This window comes from Mobula hypostoma, chromosome 2, assembly GCF_963921235.1.
Source record: "Mobula hypostoma chromosome 2, sMobHyp1.1, whole genome shotgun sequence".
NCBI lineage: Eukaryota > Metazoa > Chordata > Chondrichthyes > Myliobatiformes > Myliobatidae > Mobula > Mobula hypostoma.
In genome coordinates, this window is record NC_086098.1 from 122,019,833 (window position 1) to 122,041,093 (window position 21,261).

Here is a 21,261-nt window from a genome sequence, read left to right on the forward strand (position 1 = left end):
GATTGCCAACCAGAGTAACACCCGTTTATCCCAACCCTCTGCTTTCGATTAGTTAACCAATCGTCTGTCCAAACTAATATATCACACTCAACTCTAGGCATCCTTTTCTTATGGATAAATCTTTTTTGTGGTACCTTATCAAACGCTTTCTGGAAATCCAAGTAAATAACGTCCATCTGTTCCCCTCTATCTACTGCACTCGTTATATCCTCAAAGAATTCCAGTAAGCTAGTCAATCAGGACCTGACTTTGCTGAATCCATGCTGTGTCTGCCTGATGGATCCATTTCTTTCCAGATGCCTCGCTATTTCTTTAATGACAGCTTCAGATGTTAACTACAGATGTTAAACTAACTGGCCTATGGTTACCTGCCTTTTGCCTACATCCTTTTTTGAACAGTGGCGTTGCACTCGCCAACTTCCAGTCCGCCGGGACCTGCCCAAAGTCCAGGGAATTTTGGTAAATTATCACCAAAGCCTCTACTATAACTTGTGTACTGTGATGATAGTGGTTTTCTGAGGGCAGGCGGGACCCACAGCACGAAGCAGGGAGAGGTTATTAACATCTGCAAATACCCCACCCAGCTGATCTGTACAGGATCTAAAGAATATGGCCAGGGATACAATCCAGTCAATGCTTTCCATGGGATCACTCTCTGGAAGACTGTTCTTACATCTGTGACATACCCATTTCCTTATTTCCGTGCAGGCATAGAGTGCATTGAGCTCATTGGAAAGGATTGCGCTGTTGATGCCAATGTTGCCGCAGTTAATTTTGTGACCCATTATATAAAGCCCTTCCATAACTGATGGTGGACTGCTACGCAGTTTTGGACTGGCCCTGTCTCTTTGCATCTCTGATAGCTTTTTGGAGGTCATACCTTGATTTCTTTTTTTAAAAAAAATCAGGATCACCTGTAGCTGTTGCTAGTTGTACACATCAAAAGAGAGAGTGGATCTCCCAGTTCATTCATAGTTTCCAATTTGGTAACAACGTGATTGTCCTCTTTGATCCACAGTCTTTAACACATTTGCAGATTAAGTCCATGGTGGTAGTGACTAAACTGGCAGCTAATTTCATTTACCTATGTTAGACCTTTATCGAAGTGTCTGCCCAAATGCATTTTAGGTGTTATGAAAGTACCTGCCCTTTCTGGCAGCTCATTTCAAATATTCACCGTGCTCTCCATGGCAATACTCCTCAGGGCTTCCATCATTGAAGTATGCCATAAAGCACTAATGTAAATGTGGCAGCTATCTTTTCCATGACTTGTGGGGGTGTACTGTGCACAGGTGAGTTGGATATCTGGTTCAGTGATTTGGTGTGTGTGGTGAATCTCTTGAAGATATTCTCAGTGGTGGAGGGAGCTGTGCCCATGATGGAGCTGGCTGTGTCTAAACCATCTGCAGTCTTTTGGAAAGTTAATACTATTGTAAAAATTATTTTTAATATTTGTGTAGTTTTATTACAGTGGTAGTGTTTCATTCAGGATTCCTGTGCGAACTGAAACTTGTAAAACTTTATGCCGCAGGCAGATAGAAATTGCTGCAGTTAATTTGAGAGTCTTAAGTGTTATAAAGGCCCTAATTTTAAAAATATGCTTACTTTTAATGCAGTATAACTTGCATATACACCCCAGTAAGTAGTTACCATTTCAACATCATGCATCTTGGTATTGCGTTATGTCTTTCATCTGGGTAGGGACTGGATGCAAACCATTTTAAGTAAACTGATCTTGCACTGCAGAACAGTCATAGTTTTTTCAGAGTACTGTAGTTTTGATTTTCATGGTACAAGTTTTACAGTAAAAAAAAAGGTGGAAACATGAGTGCACTTGCCATGCAGTTTTTTGATTCAGAACCACCTGCATTTATAAATCTCTCTTCTAACTTGCACTTTAGATTTTTGAAAATAAAAGAAAAAACATCTGTGTATCTATGCCATATGCAGTAGAAAAAATACAAGGAGGCTTGGTGCTTTTGTGTGGAGGCTGTCATTTAGTAGATGGATGTTGAACACAAGAAATAACAGGTTTAAGTCATATATCCACTCAAGCCTACTGTGTCACTCAAGAAGATCATGGCCAATGTTTTATTGCCTATAATCCTTAACATTCTTGCTGTCCAAAATGTATCTCCGTCTCGAATATGTTCAATTATTTGGCACAGCTCCTGTGCACTCCGGGTTGAGATTTCCAAAGATATACAGCATACCAAGAAAATAAATTCTCTTTATCTCCAAATTAATTGCTTATTATGAAAATAGATTTTGCTCATTTGTTTCCAATCTCTAATTACCTGGAGATGATGATGAGCTGCCTTCCTAGTGGTGAAGGTGTTCCCACGGAGAGTTCCAGGGTTTAGACCAAGTGATGGAGCAGAGTTGGGGTAGTTGAATGGGAAAAGGGAAACCCAAATTAGGCTAATGTGAGAAAACCACAGGACATGGTAGTCCTATGCACCTGCTGCTCATTTGTTGAGGCATTGTCTGAGTAATCTGTAACGTATTTTGTAGATGGTGCATACTTTAGCCACTGTTCACTGCTGTTAGAAGGAATATTGGGTATATTTAAGGCAAAGATTGAAAGGTTACTGATGGATGTAAGGGTTAAGGATTATGGGGCAGGAGAATGGTGTTGGAAAAAAGATTAACATTGTTTGGATGGTAGAACAGCTTCAATGGGCTGAATGCCTTAAAGCTACTCCTACATATTATGGTCTATAGTCTAAATGTTTAGGATGCCTGATCAGGTGCCAGTCAAGAAGGCATGAGGTCTGCTTCTTGAGAAACTGGGGGCTATTCCAGCACACTCCAGACTTATGCCTTGCAGATAGTGAGATAGGATACCAAGAAGTGAATTATTTTGAACTGACATTATAGCCACGGTATTTGTGTGGTTGGTATAGTTAAGTTTCTGGTCACTGATGACCCCTCCCTCAGATTGCTGATAATTTAATTGATTATGGTATACTATCTCTTGTTAGCCATATTCTGATGAATAAGCTAGATTCTGATGAAAAGTCACTGTACTGTTTCTCTCTCGACACATGCTGCCTGAGTTTCCATGTATCTAGCATATCTGCAGCATTTTGGATAAGCTAGGTTTGTTTTCTTTGAACACAAGGGGCTCAGGGACATTTAAATGAGGTGTTTAAAATTGTGAAGCATTAAGTACATTAAATAGGAAGCAGCCATTTTCCTTACCAGAGGGATCAAAAACATGGGAGAATAGACCTAAAATAATTGGTAGAAAAGTTGGAGGGGAGCTGAGGAATTTTTTTTTACCAAAGGCTGGTGAGGTCTGAAACTTATTACCCAAGAGGATGGTGGAAGAAGAAACCCTCACCATACTTGACTAGTATCTGAGGAACTATATCTTGCAGGGCTGTGGATCTGTGCTGGAAGCTGGGGTCAAGCTGGTGAACCATTTCTCACTGGCAGAGGCTTGAGGTAATGGCTTCTTATGTCATCAGTTTATTCATGGCTCTCTGATTTTTCATTTGATTGTCCCAGAACAAATTAAAAATTATCCCTTGGGCCAAGCTTTGGATTATCTGCCTTAATATCTTTTTACATAGTGTGATGCCAGATTTTTTTGATAACCTCCTAAGAGTCACACTGGAATATTTTACAATGTTAAAGATGCTGTAAGTGCAAGTTTTGCTATGTTTATTCGTTACTGGAAACATTTATGTGATATTACCAATGAATAAAGCCATTTAATGCTGAGCAAGAACATTTAAATAAAGTTTAAGCGCTGTATTAATATCCATGTGATGAAGCTCTCCAAGTCAGCACAATTTCTTCAGCATTCACAAGAAAGGTTTCTTGATTCGTCAAGGCATAGAATGCTACTGAACTTTAGCTGGTATGTGGGATAGATATTTCTTTGGTGAACTGAAATACCCATTTCTGAGCACTTTGACTCTGATTTCACTGGTCCAGCTAGCAAGATGTTCCCCCTCCTCCCGTAGTTCTTCTGTCTTGTGTCAATTATTTGAGAAAGCATGGAGGGTGAATTTCAAAATGCTTTCAAATTCTAGCCAAAGTTTAACTGCAGTGAGGGAAGGGATCTGTGTTTGATCCTTTATGGAATAATGTATCTGCAGATCTGGTACTGTACATGGATGATATAGAGCCTCTGGAGAGGAGGAATAAGAAATCTATTGTGAGAGACCTGGGAGGGGAGAGGAATTACAATCATGTGGGGCTACTGAAGAAATTGAGGTGTTTCTCCATAAAGCAAACAATGTTTAGAGGCATTCAAATATTAGTGTTTTGATGTGCTGGATTAGGTGATTCTGCCCCCTCCCCGCCATTATCACGAGGCTTGGTAAACAGACGTTGATCCAGATGATGGGGAAGTATTCAAAAGGTGGGCTGAAAGTGGTGTAAATGCCTGAAAGTGTGAAGCGAATACAGTACATTTGATAATTTTTAAAAAGGAATTAGGTGAATATTCAACAGGGAGAATTTGTGAGGAACGCAATAATCTAGGAAATAGAAGTAGGAGGCAATTCAGCCAGTCATGCTCTGCTGTTCAGGAAGGTCACAGCTGATCTTTTAACCCAGATTTTAACCCTATACTAATGCCATGTCGCTTGATTCCCATAGCAACTAAAACTGTATGGTCTCAGTCAGCAGCAACTTTCACAGTCTTCATGGGCAGAGATTTCCTAACTCTCTCTGGGTGAATAAACATTTACTCATTTCCATCGTAAATAGCTGATCTCTTGTTTTGAAATTATGATCCCAGGTTGTATACTTCCTGCATCTATCCTGTCATACTCCATACTAATATTGTATGCTTCAAAAGCAAAGGCCACTCACACAATAATCCACTGTCCTAGCAATCAATCTAGTGAACCTTCACTGCATTCTCAAGAGAATGGGATCATGTATTGAAACATTTCAGTGGCTACATAGTTGAGTGACGCTGTAATAAGTTTTAGGCATAGTTATTGAACATGAAAATTTTCATTTCTGTTTATCCACTGATTATGGAATATTCTTCCTTCATTTGAAGGTTAATATGTTTTTTTTTGTAAATACTGAGGATTCTGGTTAATTGGGTCATTAGTTAATAGGAACAGTCATTAACGGGTCAACTTTTCCAGAACAAAAACTGATTGAGAAAATAGCCAGGATTCCCTTTCTTTATTTGGGATACTATGCTGCTTAATTGGGACAGGAGATTGAACAGTTCCTAACTAGTATCAGCTGCATGCACTTCTGTGGCTGTTACACACTACAGTATGCCTATAGTGAACAGTTTTTAAATAATATCAGTTGCGTGTGCTTATATTATTCCATTTGTACCAGTAGATGCCGATTCAAAACACAGTGATTTTTGATCATTTTGTTTATTATTTTGTCTTTTAAAAAATGTCAGACCCTTGCCAAAATGACACAAAAAGATTTGACACTAGCCGAAAAAATTAACCTAGGTGTCTGCACAGATTTTGTTCATTTACAGTCAATCAAAAGAACATGGCAGCTTATTATAGATGAATTCCTCTGTCAATAACTATTAGGAACTATTACACATTCTTATAGTTTAGTAGTATTGGTAGTTTTGTAATTTGTTCTGTATTTCATTTAAATACATAATTTGTTACTTAGTTAAACAGTAATCTGTCTTTTTTTAAGCTATTTCCATGAAACTTTGTCTAATTGGGTTGGCTGCTTAACGGTTAAAATGTACTGGTCCTGCTGTGTCCCAATTAACCAGGATCCACTGTATTTCTTTTTGCAGACTTCATAAAGAGTTGAATGGAACTGGAAATTAATTTGAAAGTTTGTCCAACCTATTGTTATAGCACATGCTCTCTGATCCAGGCAACATCCTGGTAAACCTCTTTTGTACTCTCTTCAAAACCTCGACATCCTTCTTATAATGAGGTGACCAGAACTATATGCAATACTCCAGATGCAGCAGAAATAGAGTTTTATAGAGCTGTAACATAACTTCCTTACTTTTGATCTTGTGATGTAAGAAGTATCTAGGTAGACAAATAACTGAGTTCCAACCTGTAGAGTAGAAGATTACAATTCAAGTGCAGGTAAATGGAATCAACGAAAAATAAATAGGTGGAGACATGAGAAACTATAGATGCTGGAATGTGGAGCAACATATAAGCTGCTGAAAGTCAAATTGACCCTCTTGAGTTCCTTCAGCAGATGGTGTGATCCTGAAAGTAGATAGGTATTTGATATATAGGCAGTTAGTGCAGAGCACCCGTGTGGCCATTCCTTGCAATAATTAGTATACCACTTTGGATACTGTTGTGAGGGATGACCTCCCAGGGGAATGCCACAGAGACCGTGTTACTGGCAATGGGCATAGATCCGTGGTGCAGAAAGAAAAGAGGGAGAAGAGGGGAGTGGTAGTGATAGGGGACTCAGTAGTCGGGATCAGACAGGAGATTCTGTGGATGTGAATGGATCACCCAAATGGTATGTTGCCTCCCTGGTGTCAGGGTCATGGATGTCTCGGATCACGTCCACAGCATCTTGGAGAGGGAGGGAGAGCATCCAGATGTCTTGGTACATATTGGTACCAATCACATAGGAAGGAAAGCAAAGAGATCCTGAAAAGAGAACTTAGAAAGCTGAGAAGCAGGACATTCAGAGTCATAGTTTCTGGATTGCCTCCTGTGCCAAGTGCCATAGAGGGTAGAAACAGGATGATTTGGCAGATTAATGTGTGGCTGAGATGCTGGTGCAGGGGGCAGGGCTTCAGGTTCTTGGATCACTGGGATCTCTTCTCGGGGAGGTATGACCTATTCAAAAGTGGTGCGTTGCACCTGACCCCGAGGGGGACCAATATTCTCCCGGGCAAGTTTGTTAGAACAGTTGGGGAGGGTTTAAACTAACTTGGCAGCGGGGAGGGAACCGGAGTGAAAGGACTCAGGATAGGCCAGATGGTAAAAAAGCAAAGATGGCATGCAGTCAGACTGTCAGGAAGGGAAGACAATTGTAGAACAAAACAGTATTAGGGATGCAGAATCACAAAGGGTAGCAAATACCGTGCTCATAGTGTTGTATCTCAATGTATGAAGTATAAGAAATAAGGTGGATGATCTTGTTGTACTATTACAAATTGACAGGTATGATAATGTGGCAGAAGGATGGTTGTAGATGGGCGCTGAATGTCCAAGGTTACACTTTGTATCAGAGGGATAGGGAGGTAGGCAGAGGGGGTGGTGTGGCTCTGCTGGTAAAGAATGGCATCAAATCAGTAGAAAGATGTGACATAGGGTCGAAAGACGTTGAATCCTTGTGGGTTGAGTTAAGAACTGCAAGTGTAAAAGGACCCCGATGGCAGTTATATACAGGCCTCCGAACAGTAGCTGGGATGTGGACCAAAGATTACAACGGGAAGTAGAAAAGGCATGTCAAAAGAGCAATGTTATGATAGTCACTGGAGATTTCAGTCTGGATATTGATTGGGAAAATAAGAGAGTGAGTTTGTTCAATGCCTATGCGATGGCTTTTTAGAGCATTTTGTCATTTGAGTCTTCTAGGGGATCAGTGAAACTGTATTGGGTGTTAGGTAATGAACTGGAGGTGATTAGGGAGCTTAAGGTAAAAGAACCCTTAGGAGGCAGTTTTCACAATATGATTGAGTTCAACTTGAAATATGATAGGGAGAAAGTAAAGTCTGACGTAGCAATATTTCAATGGAGTAAAGGAAATTACAGTGGTATGAGAGAGGAGTAAATTGGAAGGAGATGCTGGCAGGGCTGATAGTAGAACAGCAAAGGCATGAGTTTCTGAGAAAAATGAGAAAGGTGCAGGATACATGTATTCCAAAAACCAAGACATACTCAGATGGCAAAATAGTACAACCATGGCTGACAAGGGAAGTCAAAGCTAATGCAAAAGCAAACGAGAGAGCATACAAGAAAACAAAAACTAGTGGGAAGACAGAAGATTGGAAAGCTTTTAAAAACTTACAGAGAGCAACTAAGAGAGTCATTAGGAGGAGAAATATGAAAACAAGCAAGCAAACAATATCAAAGTGGATAGTAAAATCTTTTTCAAGTATGTTAAAAAAAATAAGAGAGATGAGGACTGTTTGAAAATGAGACTGGAGAAGTAATAATGGGACACAAGGGATGGCAGATGAACTAAATGAGTATTCTGCATCAGTCTTCACTGTAGAAGACACTAGCAGTGTGCCAGATGTTGAAGGGTGAAGGAAGAGAAGTGAGTGCAGTTATTTTTACAAGGGAGAGGGGTGCACAAAAAGCTGAAAGACCTAAGGGAACATCAGTCACCCAGGCCAGATGAACTGCACCCTAGGGTTCTGAAAGAGGTAGTGGTAGAGATTGTGGAAGCATTAGTAATGATCTTTCAAAAATTACTGAACTCTGGCATGGTGCCAGAGGACTGGAAAATTTCAAATGTCACTTCACTCTTTAAGAAAGGTAGAAGGTAGCAGAATGGAAATTATAGACAAGTTAGCCTGACCTCTGGTTGGGAAGATGTTGGAGTCAATTGTTAAGGATGAGATTTTGGGGTCAAAGTCAGCAATGGCTTTCTTGAGGCAAAATCTTGCCTGACGAACCTGTTGGAATTCTTTAAGGAGATTACAAATACAAACGTTTGTAGGATAGATAAAAGGGATGCAGTGATGTTGTATATTTGGACTTTCAGAAGGCCTTTGACAAGGTGACACACATGAGGCTGCTTACTAAGGTAAGAGCCCATGGTATTACAGGAAAGTTATTGGCATGGTTACAGCACTGGCTGATTAGTAGGAGGCAGCAAGTGGGAATAAAAGGATGCTTTTCTGGTTGGCTGCCAGTGACTCATGGTGTTCTGCAGGGGTCGGTGTTGGGACCACTTCTTTGTATGCTGTGTATCAATGATTTAGATGATGGGATAGATGGCTTTGTTGCCAGGTTTGCAAATGATACAAAGATTTGTGGAGGAGCAGGTAGTGTTGAGGAAACAGGAAGGCTGCAGAAGAACTTAGATTAGGAGAATGGGCAAGGAAGTGGCAAATGAAATACAATGTTGGAAAATGCATGGTCATGCACTTTGGTAGTAGAAATAAATGACACATGATGCAACCAGTCAAGCTACTTTCAAGAGTAGAAGTTTGTTACTGTGTTTGGTGACAAACTGAACCTCCTTTACCTCCTGAGAAAGTAAATATGTTGGCAATTTTTAACAATCTAAACTGAGCATCTCCCTGCCATCCGAAGGTAGAGGTTCCTATGAAACGGTTCATAAGCCGAAATGTCATAAAGCGAAGAAACAATTACCATTTATTTATATGGGAAAATTTTGTGAGCATTCGCAGACCCAAAAATAACCTACCAAATCATGCTAAATAACACATAAAACCTAAAATAACAGTAACATATAGTAAAAGCAGGAATGATATGATAAATACACAGCCTATATAAAGTAGAAATACTTCTCTACAACGACTGCCTGCACAGATCTCCGTAGCAAAAATCTCACGCAAGCGCTCTCGGCAGAAAATCTCATGCAAGCGCTGTTGGCATAAGCGTGCTCTCCAGTAACCTTTAAACTATGAAGCTGCCAAATCTACCAAATAACACATAAAAATACACAGCCTATATAAAGTAGAAATAATGTATGTACAGTGTAGTATCACTTACCGGAATTGGGAAAACAGCACTGAGCACACTGATGATGGCGTGTTAGACTGAGTCGTCGCAGGCTGGGTGGTGCAGTGGCCCCCACTCTCCAGGCCGCCGACCCGACAGATTGCCGCGAAGAACGCAGCGGTAGCCGGGAGGCACCCAGCACATCGTTAAGAAAAAAGCCGAAATAAACATGCTAATTAATTAGGTGCTGCCCAGCACGTAAATGTCGGCACTTAATTAATTAGCATGTTTATTTTGGTTTTTTTCTTAAAGATGTGCTGTGTGCCTCCCAGCTACCGCTGCGTTCTTCGCAAATCGGTACAGTATCTGTCTGGGGCCCGGGTGTTGGGGTGGTGGGACACGGGGGTGTCATCTCATCGTCGATCAGGGCAGGCAGCTCATCTTCTCCTATGACTGCCTGCCTTGATGTCGAAGGTCAAGGTTCGTCGCCTGCTGTGGCTGATGTGGAAGGCTTGCTTGACTGCTGAGCCTCACGCATTTTTCTATCATACAGTTGTTTGTAAGCACTCAAACCATCCTGCAAATATCCCCTAAACCTACGTACCCATTCAAAATTAAAGTCATACTTTATCATTGCAGTGAAAATCTCACGCAGTTGCTTCACTTTCCGCATTCGGTTTCGATTGTTATCCTTTCCTCTTCCAATTGCATCAGCTCTTCATCTATCAGTTCTTGGTCATGGGATGCCAAAACCTCTTCAACATCATCTTCGTCAACTTTCACAAGCCAAACTCACTTTATCCTTACTTCATTCACCATGATCGAAACGCTTAATTATGTCTAGTTTTACGCTAAGTGTAACACCCTTACTCTTTCAGGCTTTTCCGACACCTTAGAACTCATCTTGCTAACGGCTGTTCAATGCAACGTGTTAAAGCAATGCCGTTCCGAATCGGGGGCAGAGCGACTACTCGGGGCGCGTGCTGAGTTTTTATCGCGCGCTGCCTTTCTTCGTAACAGTGAAAACACTTTCTGAAACTGAAAACAGGGTACTAATGTAGGTCTTTTGTAACAGTGAGGTTTCGTAAAGCAAACGTTTGAAAAGCGGGGGACACCTGTATATTCATCTTTGGAATCTGCCTGTTGCCGGCAAGGTCACTATTTATTCCTCTTCCCTAAATGCCCTCAGTTGGGTGGTAGGTAGTGAGCCAGCCTCTTCAATTGCTGCAGTTCTTTTGGTGATGGTGATCCTACAGTGCTATTGAGAAGGTGTTCCTGATTTATGGCAGCAATAATGAAGGACACACAATATATTTCTAAATTTAGATGGTGTGACTTAAGGGGAACCTGCAGGTAGTGGTGATCTTATGAATCTACCATTCTTGTCCTCGGTGATAGAAGTCGTGGATTTGATGGTGTGTCAATTACTGCAGTATATTTTGTACATGGTAAATACTACTTGTTTGTTGAATAATTTTCATTTTTAATGCTGTGAGTTAGAGGCCTTGGTCTTCCACCTGAGTTTCGAAAACTGGATTAAGTTTGGTTTTGCCTTTATTTTAAACTGTAAGAGAATATTTTCATTTCAGTCTGTATTGGCTAATATGATGTCCATTTGCAATCTTTCCTAAGTTCATAATTCCCATGCAGTTTGATTGATGAATTAATTCCTTTATGCAATAACAACCAACAAAACCTAAGGATGTGGTGAGAGCAGCCCGCGAGTGTTGCCACACATTCTGGCACCAGCAGAGCATGCCCACAATATTTAGCAGAAATGTTATAATCAGAATTATCTACAGTGACTTCACTCTGATTACAAGTCAGAATTATCTGTGGCAACCTCACTGTGCAAAGGTATTTAAAAAGGCAAATTACATGGCTATGTCTGGTGGTATCTCAGAAGGAAGTTGTCAGAATAGATCTGTACTTGAAAGTAAATGCTAGTCCAGCCTGTCTTGGTCCAACCACTTGACGTCACAGCCAAGAAAGCTCACCATTGCCTCAAGTTCCTCAGGAGACTAAAGAAATTCTCTGCATCTGTATGCCTGGGATTGCATGGGTTAAATTAACAGGGTTTACTGGAGACTAGTGTCACTCCAGCCTGCCACTGAGATTAGTGGTGACCTGTTTCCTGTTGACTCTTACTGATTTTTATTGATGCACCACGGAAAGCATTCTGTCTGGATGCAGAGTGGCTTGGTCTGGCAACTGCTCTGCACGTCACCACAGGAAACTGCTGAGTTATGGACACAGCTCAGCACATCACAGCAACAGCCTCCCCTCTATGAACTCTGTCTATACTTCTCACTGCCTCGGTAAAACAGCCAGTAAAATGAAAGACTCTACCAACCCAGATGTTCTCTCTCCTCCCCTCTCCCATCAGGCAAAAAATAAAAAGTCTGAACGCATGTACCACCAGGCTCAAGAACAGTGTATCCAACCCCTGGAACGGACCTCTTGTGCAATAAGGTGGACTCACAATCTACTTCATTATGACCTGGAAGTTTATTGTTTACCTGTTCTGCACTTTTTTGGTAGCTTTTGCACTGTATTCTGCATTGTTATTGTTTTACCTTATTCTAGCTCAAAGCACTGTGTAATGATTTGATCTGCGTGAACAGTACGCAAGGCAAGCTTTTCACTGTATCTTGGATTATGTAACAGTAATAAAGATAAATGAAATCCAAATGTTAATCCACCTTTTGTTTTATTTCTGGAACTGTTGCGTGTTCCAGCAATTCAACTTTCCAATTATCAGTTATGCTCTGTTTTTATCTGTGCTCGGATGGCAACACACTTGCTGTGAAGATTTGGGTTCAATTGGATTTCCAGCATCTGCAGACTTTCTCTTGTTTGAGTTCAATTTTCCAATTCTAGATGAGAAGCAAACTGTTGGAGGGGCTCAACAGGTCAAATAATATCTGTGGAATGGGAAAAGGAATTGGTGACTTTTTGATGCAGGTCCTGAGGCAGAGCCTATAACTGATGTTGATATTCCCTGCTCCCCACTCCCCAACTGCCACCAATGTTGCCTGATCCTCTGAGTCCCTCTAGCAATTTGTTTTTGCTCTGGATTCCACCATCTGCAGGCTCTTGTGTCTCCCACTCTTGACATGAGCACAAATATTTAGGCTGCCAGGCCAGGGCAGTACCACAGGGGCGATGCTGTGCCACAAGTGCTGGTACAGTGAACCAAGGTTCCACCTGGCCTCACTTAGACGTAAAAGATAGGATGACATGACTTCAATTATGTTTTTGTGGTTACTTGGCCATATTCAATAGTCAAGTAAAATTTTAAAGACAAATTAACTGTTCATTAAATAAAGGGGTATGCAGTCTAGCTACCATACTTTTTATTTTACAATAGAACTTAAATAGCACATTATTGTAGAAAGTTACAAAAGATGATGTAGAAAGACCTTTCTTATCTTACAATTAATCTCTACTTAAGTCTTTTCAAATGATTATATGTGTAGGTCAGATATTCAGCATCTGTCCCATTTGCCTGCATTTGGCCCAGATCTTTTTAAACCTTTGTTATCCATATACTTATCCAAATGTTATTGCACCTGCCCAACCACTTTCTCTAGCAGCCTATTCCATATATACACCAGCTTCTGCATGAAGTTGCCCTTCAAGTTCCTTTTAAATCTTTCACTCCTTACCTTAAACCTCTAGTCGTTAAAAACGCAAACATGAGGAAATCTGCAGATGCTGGAAATTCAAGCGACACACATAAAAAATGCTGGTGAACGCAGCAGGCCAGGCAGCATCTATAGGAAGAGGTACAATCGACGTTTCGGGCCGAGACTCTTCATCAGGACTAACTGAAAGAAAAGATAGTAAGAGATTTGAAAGTGGGAGGGGGAGGGGGAAGATCAGAAATGATAGGAGAAGACAGGAGGGGGAGGGATGGAGCTAAGAGCTGGAAAGTTGATTGGCAAAAGGGATATGAGGCTGGAGAAGGGAGAGGATCATGCGATTGGAGGTCAAAGGAGAAAGAAAGGGGGAGGGGACCCCAGAGGATGGGCAAGGAGTTATAGTGAGATCGACAGAGGGAGAAAAAAGAGAGAAAAAATAATAATAAGTAAGGGATGGGGTTCTAAGGGGAGGTGGGGCATTTACGGAAGTTATAGAAGTCACTGTTCATGCCATCCGGTTGGAGGCTACCCAGACGGAATATAAGGTGTTGTTCCTCCAACCTGAGAGTGGCTTCATCTTTATAGTAGAGGAGGCCGTGGATAGACATATCAGAATGGGAATGGGATGCGGAATTAAAATGTGTGGCCACTGGGAGATCCTGCTTTCTCTGGCGGACAGAGCGTAGGTGTTCAGCAAAATAGTCTCCCAGCCTGCGTCGGGTCTCACCTCTCCCCATTCGCAGTGGGATAGTCCGAAGGTACGGATCAGGAGCGCCTTAAGCTTAGTGTACCTGTCCTCCGTTGGTGGCTGGCATAGGAAGTCGATGATCTGGCCTGCCGTCTCCTGGTCGAGCGTGCTGACCACATAGTAGTACCGCATGGTGTCGGCTGTAATGTCTCTGATATTGAACTGGGCCTCAGCCTGCTCGAACCAAATGTGGGGCTGAGTGGCTCAGAAAGTCGGGAGCTTCAGAGAGACTGCGCTATGCGAGTTGCTCGAACTCGTGGCTGGTTGCTGACTCGCCGGCTCCAGATGCCGTCTGGAATGTCGGGGGCACCAATGTAGTAGCGCGCAAACGTGCTACTAAAGAAACACACGGACGCAGAGACAGCTGAACTCAGAATGCCTTTACTGATTCAAAATCGCGCGCTTAAATCTCCCCTCCCATGGGCCCCTGCGACCCGCGGGGTGGATGTGATGTCAGACTGTCCCCAGGAGGTCCGCCCCGAGCAGGTAGTTCCAAACACGCTACCGTGTGTCTGCCTGCAGTTCCCGATAGCGGGTCGAGTCCCGCGTGTGCGGGCTGCCACAATCATGTGCCTTTGATGCTGCTGCAAGTAAATTTTTTATTGCACCTGTGCATGTGGTAATAAACTCGGCTTTAATCTTTCAATAGACAATAGATAGTAGGTGCAGGTGTAGGCCATTCGGCCCTTCGAGCCAGCACCGCCATTCATTGTGATCATGGCTGATCATCCACAATCAGTACCCCTTTCCTGCCTTCTCCCCATATCCCTTCACTCTGCTATCTTTAAGAGCTCTATCTAACTCTTTTTTGAAAGAATCTAGAGAATTGGCCTCCACTGCCTTCTGAGGCAGAGTATTCCACAGAGCCACAACTCTCTGGGTGAAGAAGTTTTTCCTCAACTCCATTCTAAATGGCCTACCCCTTATTCTCAAATTGTGGCCTCTAGTTCTGGAGTCCCCCAACATCGGGAACATGTTTCCTGCCTCTAGCATGTCCAATCCCTTAATAATCTTATATGTTTCAAGCAGATCCCCTCTCATCCTTCTAAATTCCAGTATATACAAGCCCAGTCACTCCAATCTTTCAACATATGACAGTCCCACCATCCCAGAAATTAATCTTGTAGACCTACGCTGCACTCCCTCAATAGCAAGAATGTCCTTCTTCAAATTTGGAGACGAAAACTGTACACAATACTCCCGGTGTGGTCTCACCAGGGCCCTGTACAACTGCAGAAGGACCTCTTTGCTCCTATACTCAACTCCCCTTGTTATGAAGGCCAACATGCCATTAGCTTTCTTCACTACCTGCTGTACCTGCATGCTTACTTTCAGTGACTGATGAACAAGGACACCTAGATCTCGTTGTACTTCCCCTTTTCCTAACTTGACACCATTCAAATAGTAATCTGCCTTCCTGTTCTTGCCACCAAAGTGGATAACCTCACATTTATCCACATTAAACTGCATCTGCCCACTCTGTCCAAGTCATCCTGCATTATCACAACATCCTCCACACATTTCACACTGCCACCCAGCTTTGTGTCATCTGCAAATTTGCTAATGTTGCTTTTAATCCCTTCATCTAAATCATTAATGTATATTGTAAATAGCTGCGGTCCCAGCACCGAGCCTTGCGGTACCCCACTAGTCACCGCCTGCCATTCTGAAAGGGACCCGTTAATCCCGACTCTTGGCTTCCTGTCTGCCAACCAATTTTCTATCCATGTCAGTACCCTACCCCCATACCATGTGCTCTAATTTTGCCCACTAATCTCCTACGTGGGACCTTATCAAAGGCTTTCTGAAAGTCCAGGTACACTACATCCACTGGCTCTCCCTTTCAGGGCATTAATGCAGATTAATATGAAAGAAATAATGTTTTACTGCTAGAATTTGGAAACACCAGTGTTAGATTACAATTGCCATTATCTTCTGATGTGCCAAGATCACTTTGATGAGCATTGGGAACTTGATTTCTTTGCCTGTGCATACTTAATATTGAGCAATATCATCACTTAGAATGGTTTCATCATTCAGGATGCTGCTATCCATCCTGTACAATTTTTCCTTCCTTTCCTGCACACATATCTTGCTGCCAGTCACCCATTGCCTCAACCTGTGTCCATTTTGAACTGGTGCAATGAGCGCTGATCTCCTGTTCAGAGCCAAGGCGAGTGCTTGCCACACTGAAATACAGTAGCTTTTGGCCAGTCAAAGAAATTGGCCTCAGTTACATAGAATGAAAATAAAAGAACAAATTTTCTAACCTTATTGCTGGCTGCTCATCTATGCCGCAAATGACACATTTCCTGGTCTGTTTAGTTACCCAGAGTTTCAAAGCCTGTTGACATTTGCTGCAATCAAAGTGGAGGCAATAGATGGAGTTTTGATGGGACAGTGTGTAGTGGGTTCAGGAGACTGCAAATGCGCGAAGTTGCAGTCCAGTATCAGTCCATATTTTCAAGAAATATGGAAGGAACGCTGGGAATATGTTCAATAGAAGACCTTAATGATCTGGGGAGATGTTTACTAAATAAAAATGTAGTGCTGTATCAATTGTGTCACAATGTAACCTACATTATTCTGTGTGTATGACAGTCCACCAGTATGATGTGTGTGTATGCACGCTTGAAGTAAATAAATAATATTATGATTATATTACACTTATTGCATGCTATTTTTCTCCTTAAAGTGCTGGTTTAAGCCAATAGGGGAAAGAGTAGGCCAAAATGTAAATGGTTGTTCAAAGTAAATTTATTATCAAAGTACATATACATTACCATTTACAATCCTGAGATTAATTTTCTTGTGGGCATACTCAATACATCCATATTAGAGTAATAACCATAACTGCAACAACTTGGGCGTTCAACCAGCGTGCAAAAGACAACAAATTGTGCAAATACAAAAAGAAAGGAATAACAAATACTGTAAACAAACAATAAGTATTGAGTACATGAAATAAGAGTCCTTGGAAGTGAGTCCGTAGGTTGTGGGAACATTTCAATGAAGCCAAGTTGACTGAAGTTATTGCCTTCAGTTCAAGAGCCTGATGGTTGAGGGGTAATAACTGTTCCTGAATCTGGTCGTGTTAGTCCTGAGGCTCCTGCAGTTTCTTCCTGATGACAGCAGTGAGAAGAGTTCATGTCCTGGGTGGCACCTGATGGTGAATGCTGCTTTCCTGCAACAGAGTTTCATGTAGATATGCTCAGTGGTGGGGATGGCTTTACCGGTGATGGAGTGGGCCGTATCCACTACTTTTTGTAGCATTTTCTGTTCAAAAGCATTGGTGTTTTCATACCAGGCTGTGATATAGCCAGTCAATATACTCTCCACTACTTATCTATAAAAGTTTGTCAGAGTTTTATGCCAATGCCGAATCTTCACAAACTCCTTGGGAAGTAGAGGCACTGCCGTGTTTTCCTCATATTTGTACTCTTGTGCTGGGCACAGGACACGTCCTCTGAAAAGATAACACCAAGGAATTTAAAGTTGCTGACCCTTTCTACCTCTGATCCTCCGATGAGGGCTGGCTCTTGGACCTCAGGTTTCCTTCTCCTGAAGTCTATAATCAGCTCCTTGATCTTGCTGACATTGAGGTTGTTGTTATGGCACCACTCAGCCAGATGTTCCTTCACCTTCCTATACACTGATTCATCATCACCTTTGATTTGGCCTGTGACAGTGATGTCATCAGCAAGCTTGAATATGGCATTGGAGCTGTACTTTGCCACACAATCATAATTTTAAAGCGAGTGGAGCAGGGGTTTATGCACTCAACCTTGTGGTGCACCTGTGCTGATGGAGATTGTGGACAAGACGTTGTTGCCAGTCCAAACTAACTGAGGTCTGCAAGTGAGGAAATTGAAGATCCAATTGCACAAGGAGGTATCGAAGCTAAGGTCTTGGAGCTTATTGATGAGTTTTGAGGTGAGGATGGTATTGAATGCAGAACTATAGTCAATAAGGTGCATCCTGGTGTATGCATCTTTGCTGTCCAGATGTTCTAGGGTTGAGTGAAGAGCCAATGAGGTGGCATCTGCTATGGACCTGTTTCTCCAGTAGAGAAATTGGCTTCTCAGATAGGAGTTGATATGTTTTATCCCCAGTCTCTCAAAACACTTCATCCCTGTGGCTGTAAGTGCTACTGGAAGATCGTCATTGAGGCAGGTTGCCATGTTATTCTTTGGAACTGGTCTTTAATACTTGGCCAGGTACCTCGTCTGGACCAGATGCTTTTTGTGGGTTCACCCTCCTGCAGGCTGCTCATACGTCGGCCTCAGAGACTGAAATCACAGGATTATCGGGGTCTGTGGGAGTTGGTGATGGTTCCGTCATGTTTTGATGGTCAAAGTGAGCATAGAAGCCATTGAACTCATCTGGAAGTGAAGCCCTGTTGTCACCTATGTTGCTTGATTTAACGTTATAGGAGGTAACAATATTCAAGGTGATAGTGTCTGAATAACAGAGTTTTATAGGAACTAGGCTTGCATTTTCATCCAGTGGATATGTTGTATGTAAAACCTGGACAGTGAATACTAGAACACGAGGAAATCTGCAGATGTTGGAATTTCAAGCAACACACATAAAAATTGCTGGTGAACGCAGCAGGCCAGGCAGCATCTACAGGAAGAGGTACAGTCGATGTTTCGGGCTGAGACCCTTTGTCGGGACTATACTAGAATGTGATTTTAAGGCAGGAATCATTGCTTGCTATTTTCATACCCTTGTATCTCAGTCAGGATATACTGAGGTTATTTTTATGAGGTTATCTACCTAGACTAAGATCACCCAGCTTACTAAATGGTCAAGCTTAGAATATATGGTTGAGTCTTTTGAAAAGGAAAGAATTTACAGACAGGGGTTAAGGGACAACTTCCCTGTCTCAGATACCAAACTATCTTAGACCTAAAGAATGTGTTCGTAGTGTGGTCATTGTCGTAGGTCTCGTAAATTGGAGTGAGATATATTGGTAAATGGCTTCTAGCAAAAAAGGATTCTCCATACTGACATGTTTTGCTAGAAACCACTTACATTTAGCAATCTACTGAAAATAAGATCTCCCTCAAATTTACTTTAACCTGAAAACTAGTTGCTGGGTCTTTAAGCCATTCACATGCAGACAGTCAGCCCTTTGACTCTTGCGTAAAGAAAAGTAGGATTTGGTTGCTGAATCAGTACCATTTTTGGAAATTTTTGAATAATTAATTTTGTATGTAACCATGCTAATTGTGGTTTTAAATGAGGAAAGGTGCATATATGATGTTTCACTTCTTGAACTTGATTTGAGTCCAGACAACTTTGGGATAAATAATTCCTCCATTATCCACAATAATGAAGGAGAGACGTGCATTTCCATTGCAACTTCCCTGTTTCAGACATCAAAACGTTTTAGAGGGAAATTTTTTTTTTGTAGTATGGTCGTTGTTCTAGGTTTCATAATTGGAGTGAGATGTATTGACAAGCTGTTTATTCTAATACAGTGAACAATTTTGTTTTGCATACCATCCATACAGATCATTTCATGGGAAAAGCAATAACAGGATACAGAATAAAGCATTAAAGTTACAGAAAAGAACAGTGCAGGCAGACAATAAGATGCAAAGCCGATGAGGTAGACTGTGAGATTAAGAGTCCAGTTTGTTGTACAAAAGGTCCGTTCAGTAGTTTTACTGCAGCAGGATGGAAGCCTTGAGCCTGATGGAATGTACTTTCAGGCCTTTGCATCGTCTGCCTGATGTCAGGTAATCTTACAATGATAGAGTGAAAATTGACATTGACTGTGTTATGGAAGCTTATAGTTTGTTGTGGGCATGACCCTATATAGAAAGCTGCCTCTAACTTGTTAATAATCAGCATCCAGAGAGGCCGTGGTGTGGAAAATAGAACAACTAGCAGACTGCTGAAGTATTTTGTGAAAGGAAAACACAAACTACCACTCTCTATCTTGCAATCTACTCTTTCCTTTCAACACTTTATGCTCTTCCACCTCTCTCTACTACCTTTTTTTCTCTCTTTTCTCCCTCATACACCCCTTCCGCCTTTTCTGGGTCCCTTTTCCCCTCTCCTCTTTCCCTTTCCCACTTATGGCTGTTAACTTTGCACCAGCCGCATGGCCCTTTATTCAGCCAGCTGTTCACATTCATCTCAACATTTGCAACCGAGTTGCAGATGAACTCAGCTGTCATTTACATGAGGAGTTGCCTTGCTCTGGAAGTTACAGCCCTGTGTATAACCTGTCCAACCCCAAAGCGATCAGCACATGCTTGTCATTCAGACTTCAACTCCCTTGTGTTGCCAGGTCAGCCCCTGTATTTTTTGTTGCTGTGTAATTAGAGTTCTCTTTTATCTTCCTGTGTACTGTACAGTGCTGCCTGTACCTTCAGAAGAGCTGGGAGCGAGACGGCTAATTTGCTGAATTTGCTTTGAGAAAGAAAGGAAAGTAAGTCATAGAGCTCACCATATGTGGCGCACAGAAAGTTGGAACGAACTGCTGTTAGTGTTTGCTTTTGATAAACAATGCACTGTGCACACTAGCTATCAGTAGCAGCAGCAAGCCGTGTGGAGAGTAATTTCAGTGCTGTAGATCGTATTTCTTGCCCTGTAGGCTTGGCAGTAAAAAGCTGTAAAAGAGTTTAGTTTTTGAAGAGGCATTTGTTAGTAATATTCTGCAGTCATTTTTTTAGTTGTTAGATGACTCGCTGAAGTAAAGCCTGTGCCTCTGTTGTCTGGTGTTATGGTTTGCAGTTTCTGATGTATTAGATCATTGACTGTGTACAGTGAACTGAAAGATATTGTAAATGTTGTGAATTTGGTTCTCTCTTTATTCCAAGGCAAATCTACTGCTGAGTTAATACCTTTTTTTTAAGGTTGACAGAACTTGCTGTAAGTCGTACACTTCAGAAAGCCTTGTCTAATAAAGTGACATTGCTCATTTACTTAACAGAAGAGAGGTTGTATTTCTCTGGGTTTTGCCACTTTGTTAAATGTATGTTCTGGTGTAATGGTTTATTTCATTACTGATCTTAATAACCTAAGAAACCTTACTGCTTGAACATATCTCAGAGTAATTTATCCAGGTAAGAGTGGGTCCATTAAGTTCCGGGATCGCAGCAGAGAATCTTGGAGGTCAGCTGCGGGGGCTACAGCCTGTTTGAAAGAATCCAGTGTTTTCTTGGTCTCTCTATGTTTGACCTGAGCACTCTTTCCTCGATTTTGCCTTGTCCTTCCTTACTGTTATTGCATTTGTCTTTTGCTTCACCAACTCTTTCAACTCAAT

General features: G+C 41.7%; 1 protein-coding gene across 8 annotated transcripts in view; it reads left to right on the plus strand.

The window, feature by feature from the left end:
- disp1 (dispatched homolog 1 (Drosophila)) overlaps positions 1-21,261 on the plus strand; it is a 414,117-nt gene that overhangs the window by 261,780 nt on the left and 131,076 nt on the right. For 2 of the 8 annotated variants that reach the window (XM_063040570.1, XM_063040575.1), the window contains exon 1: positions 20,340-20,424. The exons of the other annotated variants lie outside the window; for them this stretch is intronic. The gene's annotated coding sequence lies outside the window, so the exon portion shown is untranslated. Of the gene's footprint in view, positions 1-20,339; positions 20,425-21,261 lie in introns of those variants that run through there. 8 annotated transcript variants of the gene reach the window in all.